Source organism: Cyanistes caeruleus, chromosome 4 (genome assembly GCF_971803275.1).
Source record: "Cyanistes caeruleus chromosome 4, bCyaCae1.hap1.1, whole genome shotgun sequence".
Lineage (NCBI taxonomy): Eukaryota > Metazoa > Chordata > Aves > Passeriformes > Paridae > Cyanistes > Cyanistes caeruleus.
This window is the reverse complement of record NC_141704.1, coordinates 28,168,305-28,190,563: the sequence shown is the minus strand read 5'-3', so window position 1 is coordinate 28,190,563 and position 22,259 is coordinate 28,168,305. Positions and strand designations below refer to the sequence as shown.

The window sequence follows — 22,259 nt, the reverse complement described above, 5'->3', positions numbered from 1 at the left end:
TGGATAGGAGAAAACTTTCTCCTCTCTAGAGACTGACCACTACAACATGGTATAAAGTATCCATGATCCTCATGTATTTTAAGAAGGAATTTTTGAAATCTCTGCTCGTTCAGGCTCCAGTTAATAGAGGAATTAAGGATATACTGTGGCTAGTCCCTGATTATCTCTAGATATCTCACTAAAATTTTCCACCTGGCATTGCATGTATAGGATATGGCTTTTGGATGATGGGGGTCAGAAAAAGATGAGTACAGAAACTGGTGATATCTATAGGCAATCCCAAGTGAAAGGACTTCCTGCAAACCTGTATGACTACATGACCTTCACAAGAAAGGCTTTCTTTTCCTCTGGTGAAAAGGAACCCCAGTTTAGAGATAAACCTTCTGCCCACGGCTTTAGCACAGTCAGGTTGCTTCTGATCAGATCCAGTGCTCAGCACAATTTCTTAAATGGAAGAGTCTTTCCATGGCTAGAAAGGTTTAAGAAAATACCCTGCCAAAACCTCCCCTCAGACTTTACCTTGTTTTTCATGTGTCCTTCACCTTGGTGCTGTACCTAAATCTGTCAGGGGTGGCTCTCTGCTGTGTCTCAGGGAGACACGCTACTCCTTCCAGTCTACGGTGCTGAAACTTTCACCCAGGCCTCTACCTGCAGATTAATTTAACTTCTGTAACTTCCTGAATGCCTGCCCCATCCAGTTTACCTGTTTAGGTGTTTCTTTTGCATCACATAGGCAACAGCACCATCATGCTGGAGTAATTTCTCCAAATTTCACCATATTTGATATCCTGAATTGTTTCTTATTTTCACTTTGTCTTCTACAACATCCCTGTTTCATGTATTTAGGTTACTTTTCAAAACCACCTTCATTTTACTCAGTGAAGACAAATGGTTTATCCATCCCCAGGTATACTTTATCTGCTACTTCTGCTGCTGATTGTTCTAGGTCAGGACCCAACCTTTTCTTTGTTCAAAATACTAGCTGAGAGCAAATGGTCATTAATTCATATGGGTGACAACCTGTACACATCTGGCCAGAGAAACTAAGAAATCTTACTGATGTTGCCTGCATCTGTTTCTGCTGACCATTTCAGTATTTGTTCCTTTTCTTTAAGGTATACTGCTTTAGGTAATACAAACTCCTTCTTTTCAGAGATTGTGTGATAATAGTATTCAAGGGAGAACTGGCATCACATGAATGAATTCTAATTTAATATAAACAATGAAACTCCTGAAAAGGGTGAATAAGTCTCTACATTTTCAGAAGGAAATATGGGACAAGTCCTATTTTTATAGCTGGTGCTATCAGCAGGATGTCCTGCTGAGCCTGGTGACAGAACAGGAGACAGTGTGTACAAATGGAAGTACATGAAATTCCATCTGAACACAAGGAGGTACTTCTTGTTGTTTGGGAGTTACCCAAGAGAGGCTGTGGAGTTTCTGTCTGTCAAAGTACTCAGCCCCATCTGGACACATTACTGAACAACCTGCCTAAGCAGGAGGTTGGACCAGGTGATCTAAGAAGTTCCCTTCCAGCTTTGATTTGGGAATTCTGTGATGACTAATGGTTTAAACAGTGAATCTTTGTTTATGTTATCTGATGCATGTCACTTTCATTCCATAAAATGCTATTTTTCCTCAAAGTGCTGGGGTCTGCTACCTTATTCACAGAAATGTTAACAGAAATGTTCAGTTTGTTTCTCTTGTGTAGGCTAGGTCTTGATGTTCTGAATTCCAAGGTTCAGACTTGGAATTCCAAGACATCAGACAAAAGATGTTCAGTATATCACATCCTACTAGATGGAGTCATCTAAATGCCTTATTGAATCTGTGCATGAGAGAGCAAAGAAATAACAGAAACTTTTTTCACATAAACCAGGATGTTTCTTTAGTTTTCTTGTTCTGATGTTTTGCATCTTGAATTGGAGGCAATTAATTAATTGAAATACTCTTTCTGTGAAAAAATGGGAAAACAAACTAGCACTGGAGATACAAACAGCTTCCTCAATAGTTTGGCTAAGGAGACTGCAAAAGCTTTACTTTAGACAACATCACGAGATGTGTGCTTGACCTTTGTTTCTCAGTATTAGTTATCCATATATTGATTTTAATTTTCCTAGAAGTGATTAGTTCAATTTCTTCCACATTTATTTATAGTTGATGCAGCAACCTTTTCTTGGCTTAGAAATATACACTTTCAAATGCAAGTTAATCCAGAATTCAAATACTCCGTACTTCTCCTGTGAGGATTGCTCTGAGCTATATGGTAGTTAAAAGAAAAATAATCTGAGAAAAAAAATCTCATCTTTGGGAGTCTGGTTTCTTATTGATTCATGCAAACAGTGAGATCTAATTGTTGCTTATGTCTGCTAGGTTATACCTTTGCAAGGCATGATAGCATCCAAATTCAGTTTTTTGTAATGAATGTTGCTTCTAGGTTTTCGTCTGAGAAATCTGCTCCCTGCAGAGTGATTTGTAGGGAGGAAAACTATGCAGGGCTGAGTTTAACTTGGCTACTCTTGCACTCCTGTTTGTAACCCCCTCATCACTGCCTGGACCTCCTACTTGGGACTACAAAAGTTAAAAAAAAGGGCTAATGAGAAACTCAGCAGACCACCAACATTTGCCAAAGTTTTTGTCCATCTGTTTATCAGGCAGTGGGGTGGGACATTGTCCTAAAATACTGGTGTTGATAACTCCGTGTGGATCTTCAGCGATTCCAATGGGGAGAGAACTTCAGCCTGCTTTTGGGAGAAGCTGCTTCACAAGTGAGATTTGAAACCGAATGCCTGAACAGAGTGAGCATTGGGGCTGGCTGTGATGCAGCTGCACAGAGAGCAGGCACTGCTTTGGCAGTGGTGCTGTGGGTGAAGCAGATGCAAGGTCCTGCGAGAGGATGATGAGCGTGTAGATGCAAACATGCACATATATATGTATATGAATCTGGGTGTATGGATACATAACCTCCCCCCCAGACAGCGCAGGTGTATACAGCACAGGACACTGAGTTCATGCAGCTGGAGCAGGGATGCCCCTGTGGCCAGTGCAGGGAGGAGCAGGAGGAAGCCCCACCCTCACACACCTGCTCAAACCAAGGGTACCACACCTGCATCATTTTATCTCCTCTGAGAGTTTCTGGGGGATGGGTTAAGTACTTTGATACTGCCCAGTCTGGGGTCCAGGGAGCTGTAATTTATCTGTTTATTAAGTGGCTGGTGTTTAACGTCAAAAATGTCAAAAATTATCAAAAAATCAAATAATTTTGGGTCTGGTGCACCGACCCAATACCTTATTTACATTAGTTACTGTACAACATCCAAGGGTTTTTTGGTTTTCTCCCCCATTACATTCAACCCATGTAAATGCCCTGATTTTGTGGTGGTATTGAAATAACAAAATATTAGTGCTATTTCAATATCTCCCACAGCAAATTTTCTTCTGGAGTTGATGGAATTTGAGAGCACTGCGCGTTGTTTTCCTTCTGTGAGTGCGGCGGCGAAGTGCCTGGCTTTGTGGGGACCCCTCGGCTGCCCTTTCTTCCCTGGGTGTCCATTGTGGCGGGCTCATTCATGCATCCCTAAATCCAGCGTGTGCAGCAAAATGCTGACTTCCAGGGGCAGGAAGGGCCTTTCCTGAAACCGCCCCGCTGGCTCGAAACGCTGCGTTTGTTTTATGTCCTCCTCTGGAAATCGCGGAGCCCGCTCGGCTTCCCACCTCCCCTGGGCTCGCCTCCCGCGGTGCCTGCCCCGACACGGGGGAGCAGCCCCTGGCTGGGCCCCCGGCCCCCCCTGCCCCCTTAATCCCCCCGCCCGCGTTGCCCGGCCAACAGGCCAGACAAGCAGGTGATGCATTGACAGGGAGCAGATGGTCTCCCGCCGAGGTAAGCGGGGGCTCAACAATGAAACCATATTGATCATATTGCTCCTTTTATCTTCTTCGGCCTCGACTTCGGTCTTGAGGTTTCTCCGCTAATAACACGCAGCCTCCCCCCGGCCCCCCCGGCTCGCCCCCTGCCCCGGCACCGTGGCCTTCCAGCGCTTGTGGGGAGAGAGGAGCGCGGGCCTTCATCCTGCCCGCCCAGCTCCAGCCCTGCCTCCTCTCCTGCTGAAACCCTGCTGGAAGGAGGGACGGCCAAAGGGTGCCCCCTATTTCCCTACTCCCCGTGACCCTTCAACCATGTCTCTCTTGTACCCCTCTCCCTCCTGCCCTCTTTCCCTTCTAGCAGAGGGATGAGGGGACTTGAGGCCCCTCTGCCTCAGCCTGACCCACTGAGGCACAACATCACTCACTGCCTCATTGGGCACCTCTCTCTTCCTCTTCCTTTTGCCCCCTTAACCTCATCTGTGTTTATGTGTGTGTATAAAATAGGCTGGGGAGATGACTAATTTGACTGTCCTGTGTGGGAGAGCGCCAGGAACCTCCCTCTGCATTTGCTGTCCTTTCCTGTACTGCGCCTGTGGTCACAACTCCTTCAGCCTGCTCAAACATGTTTAGATAGAAGCAAAAACTGATGCCTTTCAATCCCTGTCGCTTCCTCTCCTTGACTGCACACCCTTCAGCAGACAAACAGGCAGAAGCATCCCCGGTCTCTCTTGGTGCTCACGTCTTGCTCTCTCTCCTTCAGCGTCCAGGCCACGAGCACGAGAAGGAGCCCTGGAGCTCGCATCTTGCTCCTTCCATCATGTGCCCCCCTCCCAGACGCTGGTGTACAGATAAACAAGAGAGAGAACCCAGGCCCTCCACCTGCCTCCCCCCTTCGCTTCCCTCCCTTTCAGCAGCCTCAGCCCGCATTCACTGCTCTGTGAAGATGCTAAACACCGAGGGCTCGAGCACTGTTTGCCACTATTCACAATTTTAATACTAGCTTCATAGCTGTCACATAAATTCATTGCCGACTGCAGGCTTAGAATAGAAAGAGGGAACTTAAAAATAAAGAAAAAGAAGGAGCATGTAAGGAAAAAGAAAAAAGAAATCCTAAGGGCGGTTTGCTATGGTATCTGCATTTGTTTGCAGGTGGTTTTGGAAACTATAACTACTGTAACTCCACACAGTGTTCTCTAAAGTAGCTGTCACTTTGTGTTGTTTCTTTTTTTAATCTATTACGCGGGCAAACACACACATTTTTTTACAGTAGATGAAAATGCCTATAAAGGCTTCACCCCTCTCTTTTTTTATAAGGAAAAAAGAAGAAAAACTAAAAGCAAGGAAAGAAGCTTGTGAATGAATGAAAAACAATGCAGGGTCACAAAGCTGTCGCAACCAATGTCATAGTGGTGCTGCTGGGTAGGCTTACAGAGGACTTCTTGTTCCTTGATTTTTATGGTGATCGGTAGAACGCATGTAGCACTTTGCGAACAGGTTCAGGACAAGTGGCAAAGAAAAGGCCTCACAATAAACTCTTTTCTACAGCACTGGGAGCATTATGCCTGCAAACACCTGTAGTTTTCAAGGAAGGAGCTGTAGAAGACACAAACAAAAAGATATATATAAATAGCGAGGCAAGGCACTGTTTTCAAGTTGCGCTGCAGTCACAATTGCACACAGTGGTGGCTTTTTAACTCATCCAGAACTGCGGAGTTTAAAAAAGCCACAGAAATACTATTGAATACAAGTGCCAGAATTGAGAGGATGCTGAACTTGGGAAACAGAGAAATGAGATGAAAAGAGAAATGGAAGGTTCAGCCTAGTGATCTGTCAGGTTATCAGTACTGCTCTGTGATAATCCTGCAGGAACCAAGAGCCCTCTATTTCTTCTGAAGCGCATCCCTGAAATGGCCACCAAGTCCCCGTGACCTGTGAAGCCAGGGCCTGCCCTGAAGTCCAAGGGGCATCCTTACTTATGCCACACAGCCCCAGGTCTCAGTATTACAGTTCAGACTTTCTTGTATAGGTACTAGACACTAGTTAAATATGACTGCTTTAGACTGTAAAAAGACATTTATCTTCCTCTTCAGTGTTGGAATAGACTAACAAAATATCATTAAGAGGACATATAAAAAAGGGACCCTGGCTTAACTGACTCTCAGGCTGATGAAGGAGACATCTCTTGACCCCAAGATTCCTCATTCCTATAGATGTATTGTGAGCCAGGTCCCCATTACTTCTTGGGGTGAACACCCCAGTTTGTGTCAGAGTAGGCAGATATTTTCTTTAAAATCTTGTAACAGAGGTCCTTATTTGCATCCAAGAGAGCTCTTCCCAGAGAGAAACCTCTTCTCTCTCCGGAACAGCCAAAGTGGTTCATTATTTCACAAAATTATAATTTTTTTGAAGCTGACTTCTCTTCATTTGAAAAAACTAATATAACTTATTATGATTCTCTATGTCCTTCACTATGGCCCTTTTCTGTCCCCAGTTTTTCCTTTGGGATTCAGCTCATTAGAACTTGTACAGTCTTGAATTTACCAAAGCCTTTTATTTTGATAAAGTTATAAAAACCCAACATTCATTGTCTTGATTGTTTCTGTTGCTAAGAACTTTGTTCAAAAAAGGAAAGAAAAACTTCCCAATTTCCCCCAAACTTCATCCTACCTCTTCATACTTTTTTTCAATTATAAGTGTAACTGCATGCAACTTAGTAGATTGAAATGTATGTTTGAAACAGAGAAGATTGCTGCATTTTTTATTTGGAAATTGATCTGGTATTTTGTTGAGGATATTAATCAAAGGTGGGGAAATGAGAGCATGGTCACCAATCTCCTCAGTGCCTTGAACTATCATGTCTTGTTTCATAGGGGAGTCTCTGGATTCAAGTACAACTTATTGAACACGTATACCAGGTTTTGGTATTACTTGATAGGGACTTGCATTTCTGGTGGATCCACAAAAGTAACCTGATGCTTGGCATTTTTAGATCTAGCCTGATATCTACAACTCCTGTGTACAACTTTCCTGCTAATTGGAATAAGATGGAACCACTGTGGTAAGGGTTGAACTGAACAGTATGATCAACTTTATCTTAATAAATTAAATAATCTTCTCTGTTCCCTGAACAATTTAAATATGCTTTAGTAAAATTGGAGAACTTTTTTTCTTTTTTTTTCCTTTCTCTCTCTTTTTTTTTTTTGTTTTTTTTTAAAGATGCTTTGTAGTTTTTTGGCTATATCTAAGAATCCTGAAGATACTTGCACAAAAGAATGTAGTATGAAAATTTTAGATCTGCAATGTAGTCTTGTAGTGGTCTGGCTTATCCTATTAAACCTACAGTTTAAAGTAGTTCAAAATATTGTTTGCTAGTGCAAAAGTCTTTCTTTTCTAGTAGTTATCTTTTGTATTAAGATGACAGGAATAAATGAATTTTTTGCTCCTTAGATAGACCTTAACTGTAGAGTTGAATCAAAGGACAATTAATTTTTCTGTTGGCCTCAGGGAGCTTTGGCTCACTTAAAACTTCATTGAAATGTCTGTGCAGGGCCATATTACACTGATTCTGTGAACTTTTACCCTTTTCAGCGAGTCTAACCAGAACAGTAAGTGTATTGCTTCTGGGAATTTCAAATCAAATGTACATCCATGTGTTCCTGTCCTGGTGGGAGTTAGGTGTGCTTATCTTAGAATTAATTACTCTGAGTTAAACAGAAATCTGTTATGTTTGGCTAAAGCATAACTAAGATTTTTTGCTTAGGACAAGGTTTGGGATATTTTGTGAAAACTTGATTCTGTTTTGGTGTGCTGTTGATAACATCATCAACCTTAGCACACAGCAGTAAATGGGACAGAGGAGCTATTGCTGCTCCCAGTTTGTGTGGGCTTTGCCACAACAGGGTTGTGAATAATTGGCATTTTCCTTGCAAGCTGAAAGACATTCCAGTGCTGTGTGCAGTCTGGGATTTTAGCACCTTAATTGTCTTAACAGCAGAACTATGATTCCCTAATTCCTCTTGAAATGCTGGTGTGCTTACCTGCCCTTTGTGATAATGGGGTTAAATAAGTTCTGTGTGACTTGCAGTGATTTACTAGAAGGGTCATATTTTGCCTGTAAAATCTTGAGACTGAGAGCTTGATTGTGTGGGGTAGATCTGCTTTCTGTATGCTTCGTTAGTTGATGCTTGAGCATGGACTGAGATTAAGATATTTTCTTTGCCTTTGGATCTGTTCCAGACACTTTTTTGGACATCTCTGGATTGTTCATCTTTCAGAAGTCCAAAGAGACTTATACTATGGCCTATTTTGGTCAACTTGAAGCTGATCAGACAATGAACCTCATATTCAAATGGGTATTGGCTAGGACAATTACAGCATAATGAATTATTGCAATTTATCACTTTGTAAATCACTAGTCTGCAACCTTATCCAGGAATTCTTTACAGCTTTGTATAGTTCTGTTATTACCAATCACGAGTGAAAACATAAGGCCAAGACCTTTCGGGATTATCCATCTGAATACCTTCATATATAAATAATTACTGAAGTTGATGGGACTAGTTAAAAAGTATAAAACTATGGAAATGGTTGCAGCAGTGAATCTGAAATGTGCTTTTGTTCATTATAAATTGCTTGGTTTAATTTGTTGTATCTACAAATACCTTCAGATATGTATACCTATATATGTGCTTATGCTTATAAGCAAGGTTTATCTTCTCTTCCAGCAGTGCCAAAGTAGAACTTTCTTGACCACAAAGCAAAGAATGAGTCAAGGCTTTTGAAAGTAGCTCAGTACTTTTATTTGGACTGTCATTTCGTTTTGCAGTGTCTGTAGTCATGCTTTTTTGCTGTTTTGTTTGGCTCTGAGGAGTTTGCTGACTATGGAAAGACTATTCTCTTTGAGATAATGTCTTCCTGACACTCGAAATACACTCTTTGACCTATATCCTCTATTTCTGCTTTCTCATATGCACACTCTTCCTTTTGTTCATGGCTAGGAAACAGATTAAAGAGATAGCAGGCAGTGAATTTTCAGCTCTAGTAGGGCCTTGAAGCATCATCAAATAAGATTATTATTTGAGGAGGGTGCTTGGCTCAGCAGCCTGACAGGTTTTATTGACTTGTTCTTAAAGGTGCTCTCCTGGGCAAGAATTGGTACCAGTGGGCTGAATATATCTGAGTAAGGAGTGCTGGAGTGCATGCTATGGTGTTATCCACTACACAGCTTTTAGATTCTACAGGGTTTCTCTAACAGGGTTTGTACCTTAACAGTATTTTAACTTCCAAATGCTTTAAAATCTAGCCCTGCCACATCCCTGGTAACTGCAGTCTTTGGTTTCTGCACTGTGGCAGCAATCTGGTTGTGTGAAGTAAGTGATGGACAGGATCCATCCCAAGTTTCCTAATTGTTTCCTGACTGCACAGAGCAGGGAGCCTATGAAAGACTTGGGATTAAATCTGCATCTGAGCAAAACAAACAGGTCCCATTTATTGGAAGCTGAAAGAGGCAGGCTGGCTATAGTTTCTGGCTTGTGCATTATTGTCACCATGCTACGAACACCATGGCTGCTTCCTTCATGCTGACAATTGAAAACTCCAATATTCCATACCTTAAAAATCTAGTGTTATAGTTTGTTGCATGGTTTTCCACTCATTCATGTTGCTCCTCAGTAACTTAGCAATGACCAGTCAAGATATGCACGCACCATATTGTTTTGCGTGTTTGACTAGAACACTGACAGATTAATAGGAAGGGTAAATAGCTCTGCACTCTGTGGTGGCTCAGTGTGGGCTGGCAGGATTGACTGCTGCCAGACTTTGTTGTATTTGCACAGAGGAAGCCGCAGCAAAAGCCTGCTGGGGCAAGGTGACGTGGGTCATGGGTATTTGTTTCTCATCTCTATAGAAAACAATTGTCCTCTCAATGGAAGACAGCTTTTGGAAACTATGTGGTTCCACTAGTAGGCGAGCATTTGTATTTCCAGAGCGCTAAATAAAATGCAGCTATAGAGTGGCAGATGTGTTAAGTGTCTGCAATGACTTGCATATCATGCAGGAGCGTTTGGGTTCCAACACTGATAAATTATTTGCATCTATTTCTTTGACTTGCTCAGTTTAGAAGAAAGAGACTATTGCTCAGATTTTCATGGGTATTTTCCTGGAAATTTCTTCTATGCTGAATACTTTTCAAAGGCATCTTCTTAAGAAGAGCACAAGGGCTCCATTTGTCCATGATATAGCTACTTTGGTTATTGCAAAAAATCATTATTTTAACAATTGCTAGAGTATCACCTTGGAAGGCCATCTGAGACCTTGTCTTTACAGATGTAGATACCATAAAAATTTGCAGTGATATTGAGCCTTTGAAATGATCATACACTTATCAAGCATCTAAAGTAGTATTTTTTTTCTCTAGTTTCCAGTGTGAGGTGCATCACAAAGCCAGCTTTTGACAGGTTGACATACAGGTCTGAGGTCCAGAGTCAAGATCACGGGTTCTTCAGCTGTTCAGGTTCTGGGAGGGAAAACTGAGGGACCCAGCTTCCCTGAGTAGATGGTCTTGGTTGCCTCTTGAAGACTGAAAGTCCTTGTGAAGTGCATGTGAACATGGATCACCTGGATGTGCGTTAGGTGGTTTGGGTACTGGTGGTGGTGATGTTATGGCAGTACAGACTGCTGGAATAAACCCACTTAAGAGGCTCCCATGTGCTGATTCCCAGGCTACTCCTCCTGGCCCCACCGAGTACCTGAGCTCAGTGGCTGGCCCTACACACTAAGTGTGTCTTAGTACAGCTGGGTTATCAGGCAAAGCAGATGCCATCTCCAAAGGTCACACATTGCTGAGGGCCCTGCCCACAGCGATTTTAAGCCATACCATCTGAAACTCAGTCTTGTGCCATGACTTTCCTCTTTTCCTGAATTATCCTTGAGGATATACCCTTTTTTGCCACATACTGCAAAGGTGCAGAGACTTCCCACTCTGTATGACCACCACATAATGTTGATTAAACAGTGTTAGGAACTTTTCTTTGTCTAAAGGTTTGTGTGATGTTCACCCATGAGTTGTCCTGCTTTCTATTTCCTAGGTATGGTTTTATTCTAGGTAGAGTAGTGGCTGCATGTAGTGTGTGAAAACTTCAGCCTCATGCAGTGTAGGCATATGCCCATTGAAATATTGCTTTGTCTTACATTCATTAAGCTCATTTCTGTGAGGAAAAAAAACCTCAAACTAAACCAAATAAACAAAAAAACATGTATGGCTTTAATTTAAATAATTTTTGATTTCAACAGATTTCCAGATTTCAACATAACATTTTCAACATAAACAGTGGTGAAGAGAGAAACTATTCACTGCTTACATATAACTCTCAACAATGTTGACAGCCCACAAGAAAATCAGTGTGGGAATCAACCCCCTATTGTCAGGGTAATGTAAACACATGACAAAGGTCCTTAACTTCAAAAAGGGAGGAAACTAGCAATTCCTCTCCTTCCTTCCTGCAGTGTGTTTTACCCTTTCTCTGCTCTGGGGTAATTATTTGCACTGTAGGGAGGTGGCCATAAAGTACTGTCACCCTGACAGTGGTGGCATGAGGAGATTGCTGTGGGGTGGGGTGTGAGCTTGCAGAGCCTCAGACGCTGCCTGGTGCCTTTCCCTGTTTCAGCACAAGCTGCAAAAGCTATTTTGCCTTGTTCACAGGATAAAAAATCCTGTGTGGGGGCTGTATACAGTAATATACTATATATTCAAGCTCTAATTGCCTCTCTGTGTTTGCTCTGTAGAGAGGTAATCTGATGTGATGATGTTTTACAGTAGCTTTGTTGAAATTGCTGCAGAAGATTTAAGGATCCAGACTGGGCCCCAGACTTTCTCTCCTCAAGTAGAATATTTGAATAAGTTAATGGCCACAATAAACCTGTGGACAGTCCTGAACCACATCATGATGTGACAGTGATTAGTTGCTGCCGTTTGGTAATGGAGACAAGACTCTCTTTTTCCCTCATTTACAATGACCTTGCCAGCTGTCACTACATCTTTTCAGCATATGCAGAGACACTGTGAGGCCTCCATGCAATGGAAGAGGGTTCTGGATGTTGGCCATAGGTAGTTTTACTGAAACTTCAGATGTTCTTGGGCTATATATATGTACAGTTTACATATAAAATATAGGTATATAAAATTTCAGGCAGTACAGTCATGGAGAAATTAAATATATCATTGCCCTGAAATGTATCTGTCAAGGTTTCTGGGCTTGCCACAAGTATTTTCAATTTGTGTGATGTTAAAGGCATGATACAACTACAGCATAAAGAATCTTTACTTTTATCCCTGGTGTGCCAGACTGTGAAGTCTGTAGAGTCAAAGGGAGAAGAAACATATAAAGAAACGTTAGTGTCAAATGTGGAAATATTTCCTATCTATTCTGTGCTACATGGCTTTCTGCATCAGTATTCAGAGGAGTCTTTACAGAGACTTCCCATGAATTTAGGATGCAATTTCATGTTCCCTCTGAAGACTTTTGCTGCTAGGGTTTAGTGCTGGCCCACCACTAAAGGGATGGTATTTTCATCCCAAATATTCTAGTGTTTCAAATGGATTTGTTCCCGCATGAATATGCCATGCAGAAACTGCTCTGGCCAAAGCACTGGCTTAAAATTTGAGCAAAGAAGTTACTCCTGTGGCCTTAGAGCCCTAATATTTGCTCTTGCAAAGTAGCTGGCTGTGAGGATATAAGGAGTGAATAGATATATGCGGTAGCTGGAATGTGAACAAATATACGTGAGGTTTGAGAGTGTAGGGAAATTGGGACTCTGGTGTGACTTTTAGCTGTTTGGATCTGTACAGCATGATGGAACTGATGCTTTCCATTGGTATCCATCATAATTTGACAGTTCTTCACCTGAATTATGCTTGCTGATATCCATCAACAGCTGTATATTTAGCATTGGTAAAGAATTAAAGTAAACAAAAGTTGTATCAAATTTTACTGCTGCAATTGGGTTTTCTCTACTGGGTGCCTGTTGAAAAGTTAACATTTTTTTAATGGATTTTGGTGTAGCCATTCATTATTTCTAGGCAATACATCCTATTTTAAATATTTTAGGCATTGCTCCACTGGAGATATAGAAGAACAAGTTTGATGCAGTTCTGTGCCATGTTCTCTAGGCTGACTCTGCTTGACTAGGAAGGTTAGACCAGATGACCCACTGTGGTCCCTTCAAACCTTACCCATTCTGTGATTCTGTGGTTGTTTCTGTGTTTGCTGAAACAGGTGATATTGTCACCTGTTATTGTAAATTGATATTGTCATAGATGTCACTGAGAGTTGGGCACCCAACCCTGAGTACCTTAAATAAAATTGTGCACAGAGGTTGTCTCCTGGTTCACAGAAGTATATTGCCATGTAGTACAATAAAAAAGGGAATAACCAGTCACCAATTTACCTTCTTTAATGAACTCACAGCCAGCAACAGTGCTGGCAGCATGAAGTGTACAAAATGCTGCAGCACACGTGCACAATGGCTGCTTTCTATTGTATGTTTAATAATTTAAAGTCAAAAAAATACCTTGATAAAAACGGACTAGCTCTGAAAGTAACCAGGCAGACATTGGTTGGTCATGAGAAGGGCTAAAATTATAATGTTAATTCAATTAATTTATTATTAATTTGCTGCTTCTGGATGCTCCTTGCCAGGAAAAAGAGGAAAGTAAAGTTGCTTATTTGTTTTCCTTCCAAAGCGTTTGCAGGAGGAGGGCATTCCTCAGCGTATTTCACACTACCCTCCATGCTTGCCTGAGCCCATATCAGAGCAGTCACTTTGTGGCACAGGGTCTGCATTCTGGCCTGGTCAGTGAGAAGGAGAGGGCACAGGACAGGGCATGAGCCCAGTTGTTGTAGAAATTAGCCCCTATCACCAGCATGGCTTGGAAGTTTCAGAACTGGGAAAGGTGTATCACATTTGATAACAATTCTGGTATCTTCCAAATGCTATATTAACAAGGTAGGTGGTTAAACCCCCTAGGATTATGTTCTGTGCCTTTGCTAATTTTACTGCCAGTGCTCCTTTTTTCATGGTAGTAAATGCAACAGAAAGGGGGTCTAGAATCTGGAGTTCCCTTCAAATGTATGACAGAAAGACTTTTATAAGATGGACCACACCTAAATGGTTCAACAATTAAAGCTACAATTAAGACACGGGTGAGACACAGAATCCAGCAGCAGAGTGCCAGTACAAGTACAAAAGGAACTTGAGTAAACCTGTCAGACAAGAAAGCCTTGCAGGGATGAGGGCTGGTATCACTGCAACATGATCTATTTTGCAGTGTTACCCTTCCGAGCTGTTGGGAAATGTGTGAGCTCAGGTAGGAGCCTGTAGTTCTGGATCTCTAGCCCAGTCCCTGAGCCTGCTAACAGAAGGTGTGTCCCTTCTCATTCAGGCTCTGGGAGCTTTCCCTCTCTCCTTGACTTACAGTGCTGCTGGCTCTGGGTTTCACATAAATAATCCTTGAGTCATTACCCTGCCCTTTCTGTCAATACGATGGCAAATGCTGACAGCAAAACCACTTGTTACCGGAGTGCTGGTTCTTAAAAGGCTGTGACTAACCCTGCTCTTCTCCTGCAGAGCAAACATTATTGATAGTTTTCTGCCACAGCAGTTTGTACAAGTCCTGGAAGAAAGTCAAGTTTTGTTAAAGAGGATGGGTTGCTCTTGTTTCCAGTTCAGGAGATATTTTTTAGGAATTTTATTTTTTGCAATACACCCTTAAGCTGAGAGTCAGGACAAGCTGATTTTTTGGAGGACCTGCTTGCTATCTACTGCCACTCACTGCTGCAAAGTTCTCCTGATCTGCAAGGAGTGGAGTGAAGAAACCCCTGTGGTTGAAGGGAAACTGCAGCCATGGACATCGAGAACTGAATTTGGTTTCTGCGTGGAACTCATCTTACTATTATTAACATAAAATTTCTAACCATTATATTGAAGTTCATTCAGGCTGAAATTTAATGGAAGCAAAGTTGCAATTGGAAAGTCAATTGGTTTTGTGTTTTTTTTCCCTCTTCTTTTCATAAAAATGTCTTGAGCATTCATGTTGGTTTTGAGCTGGTTGGATTATTTTATTTCTGGTGGATGGTAATTTATTTTTCTTGAAAATATTCACAGATAAACCACACAGTGGTTTATTCACAGTGTTTATAAAGGCCAAGATGTAAGATTTCTTTATTTTCTGTGCCATGCTGTCCCACTGGTCCTGCAATGAGCAGGAGGAGTCAGTTTTACATGGCCTTATTGTGGATCAGTGGCATTGTCTGGTGGCTGTGGAGACAGCAGTCAACTTACATGGTATCAAATTAGTTCCTGCAGAATTTAATTAAAGAGGTCTGTCTGCAGCAGCACTTTTTCTGGGTGGTGTTTTGGAAAACCCTTCCTTCACATAAAAATATGTCTCTTTTGCGTCTTTATTCCATTTTGGGTGTTCTTTTAATCAAAACTTCTGCTGCTTTGAAAACCTGACTCATTCACAAACTTGCTATGAAGTTTGTGACTGATTGGAGCTTATTTCAGAGACAGAAATGCTGCTGAAAACATCAATATTTTTGTGAATCGACCACCTCTTGACAACTAGCAGTTTCTTTCAAAATCCGAACATTTTGCACTTTTGCCACTTGTTTGCTTATTGTGTTTGCAGAATATCAGTTTGTTCCTTCAAGTACAGCTAAGTTTTCAACAGACAGATGTGTTGGGGGTTTGCTCTGAGCTTAAAATCCATTTTCTTTTTGAAGCGAGCAAGCAGAACTGCAGACTCCATTTGCTTATTGTGCTCCAGCTCTTCCCTGGGAAGCAGGACCGAGGGCTCTGTGTGAGTGAGAGCTGTGCTACTGAGCTACCTATACATTTTCCCTCTGCTACATTTCTACATGGAGGGTGTTTGTGGCCCTCCAAGACCAGCTGCCTGAATACTGGGCATGAGGATAGCCTGGTACCTCACATGTCCAAGTCCTGCTCCCTGCTGCTGGAAGCACATCACATACAAAGGGAAAGTAAAACACAAAGAACAATTATAGATCTTTGACGGGTTTCTGACGCTGGAAGGACCCAATCAAAATTTCTCATCTGACTGTCGTGAAGAGAGGAAAAACACTTATCTTAAAGATTCACGATCTGAGAGCCTGATAGGATCTGTTGTTTCCATAGAGCTGGGCCCTAGATTTCCCTTTAATGTAATTAAGCCCAAAGATTTATGAATACAACAGGCCAGAACTTGATCCATGTTCATTTTCAATTACTGCAGTGAAAGGCCTCCATCCAGATGTCTCTATTTACAGCATTCACACAGGCAGGACCGGGGGCTGGGGGAGGAGGGACCGCAAATTGTCACACTTGTTAATTCTTCACTGAGGACACTCAGCAGAGGTCTTGGCTTTGACCCCGTGACAAAAGGCAGGGGTCTGCTGGAGCAAGTGCATCAATGATGAGGGGGCTGACCAGCCGACCTGCCAGGGTCACTCCCTCTGCTTTGTAGGTATTTGGGTAATAATGGGGGTTCATTCCTTATTTTTATTTCTGTTACAGTGCCGGGGCAGGGAAAGAAAGAGAGGAGCTCTGATGTGAAAGACAAACATACATAATGAGAGGATCAAGCTTCCCCTGGCAACAGTAACGACTATGAAATGCTACAGGGGAAATACACAGTACTTAGTGACCCACATAATCAGGCCTATTTTAGCAGCATTGTTTTACTTTTCTTTTGAATGTTTCTTTTTTTTTCCTATTTTTTTTTTTTCTTTTCTCATGTTCCCAGATCCATATCTTAGTGCAGTGAGCCATATTTGGGCATTGTATCTTTTCTCCATCACCAGTCCTAACCTGGTGCTAGGTAGGCTTTTCATCAGGCATGCGGTGGCTGATACAATACCAAGTGTTGTCCTGTCTGTCTGTATTTTCATTCCAGTTCCTTAAAGCTCTGGACAGACACATACTAGATTCTGTTTCCCTGAATTTAAAAATGCTTAAAGCAAAATAACTGCAGTGTCACTGTAAAAGAAAACCGTACCTTTTAGCCATCTACACAGAGCTCAGGGCTTTGTTCATCTTTGACAAAGCTGGTGAAACATTGTGAATTCCTAAAAGCAGCAGTTTCTCTCTCATAACTGTGTTTATATTTTCACAATGCAAGGAACAAGGTTGAGACAGGGCAATATTGTTTTCACTGAACTATAATTGCATGACATAAATGAAAATATCTTCATTAGAGCAAGCTCCTTTACAAATTTTCCAAAAGTACAGATTATTTCTTGAAATGGTAGAAAGTATTTCACTGCATTAGCATTTCAAAGAGATTTATTTCCTTTGCTTTCTGAAGTTGTACCTTTTTGACTTGCAGATAGGCTTAAAGGTTTTTTAAAGGGATTTGAAGAAACTTGGCCAAATGTAAAATTTTGAGCAAAATCAATCCTTTCCGCCTTCTGGCAGTGAATAAAAGATGCATAAATATTGCCCAGGAACGGCTCTTCTATCCAACTATTTGGAAAAGAAAAAGCAAAAAGGAGTAAGGAACACCTGATGCTATCAATACCAACAAATTTTTTGTCATTCATTGAGATGAAATTCAGAAGTTCCTAAAAGAAATAATTGAAAGGAACCCAGGAATAGTGGGTGCCAGTAATCAGAATAGCCATAGAAACATTGATTCATGCGGGTTTGAAAGGACCTTTTAGATCATGGAGTCCAGCCATTGTAAACTGTGTCTCTGTTGTAATCAGCTGGCTACAGGGTTAAGAATCTGAATGTGATTTATACTCAGCTATTGCTCACACCACGAGGTATATTGTAGCTTTAGGCTTAAGACCTATTTGAGCTTTAGGCTCACTTGTTTTTTAGCAAAGAAAAAAAACTGGGGACTGGGACTTGCTATGCCTTGTGGGTCTAGGTTTCAGTGTAAGGTGTTTCTTGGATGAGGCTCCTTGTTGTCACAAGGAGTCTGCAGTCCTACTTGGGAGAGCAAGCATTTCAGTCTCCACACAGGGTGCACAGTTCTTGCCCATCTCTTGTGGGGTAGAGTCCTCTTGTCAAGCTCCTGGTGTCCCTTCCCCTCTAGTCACTCTGAGGAAAGCCAAGGAAAGTGGCCACAGGTTGTCAGGAAGGATCTGCTATTCAAAAGACTGATCAACAAAAGAGAAAAGCAGCTAAAAATATTTTGATTTTAAAAAAAATAAAATTGCTGTTCTTTATGTCTAGGGTGAGAAGGTAAGAATACTCAAAACTTGTGTTAAATTTATCCCAAATCATCATGATAAAAAGAATGGGGAGGGAGGGGTAAGAAGGAATAAGGGATATTTTTTTTCTCATTAACTATGGCCAGTGTTTTTCAGCTGCAATTTATAACTTTTTTTCCATAAGAAACAGCCATTTTCCTTCCACATAGAAGGACAAAGGATTTATTTTAGAAATGAATAAGTGAAGTTGAGGCTATGTGTCTTGATCTCATTGTGCTCTCCTGTTCAATTCTTGCTTCTCTTATGGTCAGGAGAAAGGATCATCCAGTGATGACAATGTTTTCCATCTTAAATAACCTGACTGTATCTTACAGAGCAGTCTGTGCTGGCCTACTGAAAACTGGACCAACACAGATCATTTTGGAAAACCCCACCCTCAATGGCTTGTGATCAACATTACAGGTGTAGAAAAATTGGTTTAGATATACATTTACAGTTTCCATGCTATCTTGCTCGGTTGGTGTTTGTATTCTGTTTTATTTTGGATGCCATCCTGAACAAACATAGTTTTGGTTGTTTCTGATTAAAGAACATTGACAAAAAGATGACAGAAGAAACCCCCAGTCTGAATGAAAATTGTGATGTGAAAATGTTGGAAAAGAATGTGTGTTATTTATGAGATTTGTCCTAGTAAAGAATACTTTAACTTTGTGTTATTTAATATCATAGTTGAACTTGGTTGCATCTTGACTACATGAAGTAAAAAGGATACAAAATTTACCTTCAATTCCCACAGGGAGAAGAGATGTTTCTCAAGCAGTGAGCTGAGGCAGTGCAGTTCAAGCTCCTCTTTGATGGAGGAGGGATTTGAAGCCCACAGTGTAGATAGCTATCAAATTGCATGGCATTGTCAAAGCAGCCCAGGGGCTGCTCTCTGCCCAGGATTCACTTGTGTTAATATTCAAACTGAAGTTTTGTAGCAGGTTCTCACAGAAGCATGGCTCTGCTAAGGTTGATACAAATGTGCTGATTTAAATCAATCATTATTTCTTTTTCTGCAGTTAACAATCGTCTCATGTCCTAAGACTTCAAAATATATGTTCCAAAGCCTGACATTCAGAAAGTTGTATATTTGTTTATTAGGAAAACAATGTGAACTATTACTAGAATGTAATTACAAGGAATAATGTAATATTTTGTGGACTCTCATAATTTTCTTTTCATGACATATTGAGGCACTTTTTAGTTCTTTTGGTATTATTTACCTACCTTTTAAAATGATTTATTTTGGAATATATTACTCCTATGTATTTGAATTTTAAATACTGTAGCAGGGAACATGTTTAGTTTTCTCTGCCCTGCCCTTGGTGAAGGGGTAGTTCTGATGAAGCAGAGTTTCCAAGGTCAAACATTCTAAAACAAGAACATTTGAAAAAAAAATCTTGTCAGTTGGGTAAAACTAGGCAGAAAAAAAAGTAGTGAGTGCTAGTTTGTGAATGCAGTTGTCATGGGTGACAGACAGTGTAGCTGATAGGTGTGACATTGCTTCTGGACTTGCATAGCTTTGGTGACTAATGGAGTCCAGGAATTTGGATGTTTGAGAACCTGGTATCCCCCTCACACAGAGTTTACATGGAAGAGGGCTGCAATGCAAACTTGCCAGCTCTTCAAAAGGGGACACTGAGTCCTCCCTCCACAGGTGGCACTGACATTTGGGACCTCTGTGGTACTGGTCTGTCTCACACATGCCCTTAGGGAAGGTCCTGGATTTGACTTTGACTCTCCAGAGAAGGCTTTGGGGTAAAAACAGGAAAGGGACAGTGTGCCAGAGGTATGAAAGGAAGCCTGGTCTCTGAGGATATACCAATATAATTCTGGTACCCTCACCAATATCCTTTTCTGCAGTCGAGATATCTGTGATTGCCAGCATTCCCAGATTGTTCCCATTGCATATGCTCAGATATTATGCTTGTGTTTAAACTTGAATTTATTTGGTTGGACATTTGAACTATTCTTAGTACAGATGGGGTTGCACATATCCTTTGCAGATTCAGACTCAAAACGAATAGGTCTGTAATTGCATCTCTTCCTTACACAGTTAAATTTTCCACTGGGCAAAATGATCTGAGGTGATGTAAGCTGCTTTATTAATAAGACATAACCCTCCCTTTCTCCCTTATTCTCTTGAATTCTGCTCCAGGGATGACTGAGTTTATCCTAGATAATCTCAGCAATGAGATTTGGTTGTTTAACTCTCCTTGGAAAGATAGTGTAAAGGCCTGAGAGGTCTAAGAAATAGATTTTCCACCAACATCTCTGACTAATGATAGTGCATAGTCTGTTTTTTAAGTGTTCCTATTTCTATATGAACAATGCACAGTAATGGTATCTTGAACTTTCATACACTGGACAAGTTTGATCTATCCTTCTACAAAATGTTAGTTTAAGTCTTATTGTATTTTTGCTCTGAACAGCCAGCCTTTATGTGTGAAATCACATTTATGGGCTTTCATCAGATCTCAGGAGTGTATGTTCTTCCTCCAGTTTATAATTTATATGATGAGCTCATGCCTGAAAATACCTATGGAAACCACTTGGCTTAGACTAGTATTAAGTGGATAATAATCAGGTAAGCTTCTCCTGTTAGTGTACTGACTCTCTTTGAAAATTTTGGGCATCATGTCTTGAGCCACAGCACAGAAGGTTAAGATACACTCATGCAATCATTTGAAACGGCAGCAAACACTCATTTTGCTTTCTAATAGAAATTAGGCCAAATAATTTGCTTTATATCTGAAGTATAAATGACTTCCTATTACATGGAAGAGGGACGATGTATTATTCTCAGAGGGAGAAGAAAAATCCTAAACTGGCCAGTGGCTCAATATGACAGCTTGGTCACTTGTTTCAGAAAGATATTTTGAGCAACTAATACTAAAGAACTCTATTTAAAACAGACTGTGACTTGGATGATGATACTTACTGTCTCCAAGTCTTCTGAAGGCCAAGATATTTGTAAACCTCTTTAAAGTAGCCTCAAATTCAGTATCATAAAAACATGAAAAGTATTTTCTTCACCTCTACTGAATTACACAGAGATATGAAGGAATGATCAGGCTTTCTTAGTTTTTGTTCTGGCTGATGAGCTGTATTTGTTTGCTTATTTTTTTCAAAATGTGATTTTTATTAAAAACACCTGATACAGTAGATGGAATCAAAATTTCTGCTGTTAATCTAGTATAATTGCTGCTGTGAGGATGGTTTTGCCTTGTTATCTGACTAGAGCCAGGAATCTGTGGTCACACTGGTGTGTTCCAGTGCTCACTTCAATATTACATTGTTTTATAAAAGTAAGAGCTAGAAAATTAAAGTTTTGAAGTTCAAAATCCCCAATGCAACTTCATTTTAAGTGAGATGCCGTTGTTCACTTGTATTTTGTTTTTCTCCATGTAAGTTTGATAAATGAGGCACTCTACACATCAGTCGAAATTTCAAACAGCGTATTTTGCTGTGAGGTTTCAGATGAAGTTTATTTGCTGCCTAGGTAACAAATCCAGATGTGGCACTTGTCTGTGTATTTTACTGAATTATGTGGAACAAGCTGAGGACAAACACAGGAGACTGTACTCAGTTGAAGTATATGCTGTGGTATCCCTGTTTGTGTTACTAGGGAAAACAAATATTGTATCCTTGTCATTTGGATTGGTCTGGAAGTGAATCCAGAAGCCTTGCATTTAGACATGATTAACTGCCTGTATGATTTCTATTATCTTTAGCTGAGTTCAGATTGGTTTACTTTAGAAAATAATTGCTTTGTGTATTGATTAAAGCCTTATGACTACAGTGTTTCAACAGAGAAGAAAATTCAAGCAGATGGAAGAACAGGCCTGATTCCTGCTACAGAAAACTAACAGTGGCTTGTGTCTTTTTATCTCTCATAACTTTGTTCTTGGATCTGGTTTTCTAATTTTGATTGACTTTAAAATGTATATTTCTGAACAGCAACGCTGATCTTGCAACTGGAATTAATGCAGTTATCAATAAAAATTTTGCACATCGTTGCAGTACAGAGATAATCCTTCTTGGAAGACCAGCTGCATTTTCTAGAGACCAATTCACCTGGCAAACAAAACCACTAATACTTTCTTGCTAAAGGGATTTACTGAGGGAAAAAAAAAGGGT

At 40.8% G+C, this 22,259-nt stretch overlaps 1 protein-coding gene across 6 annotated transcripts in view; it reads left to right on the top strand.

Annotated features, from left to right (window-relative positions):
* The first annotated feature begins 3,634 nt into the window (after positions 1 to 3,634).
* The window catches only part of LOC147653510 (uncharacterized), a 161,215-nt gene continuing 142,590 nt past the window's right edge, over positions 3,635 to 22,259 (top strand). For 2 of the 6 annotated variants that reach the window (XR_015286318.1, XR_015286307.1), the window contains exon 1: positions 3,635 to 3,880. The gene's annotated coding sequence lies outside the window, so the exon portion shown is untranslated. The remainder of the gene's footprint in view (positions 3,881 to 22,259) is intronic. The other 4 variants (XM_086887140.1, XR_015286319.1, XR_015286329.1 and 1 more) reach the window with 4 other exon arrangements.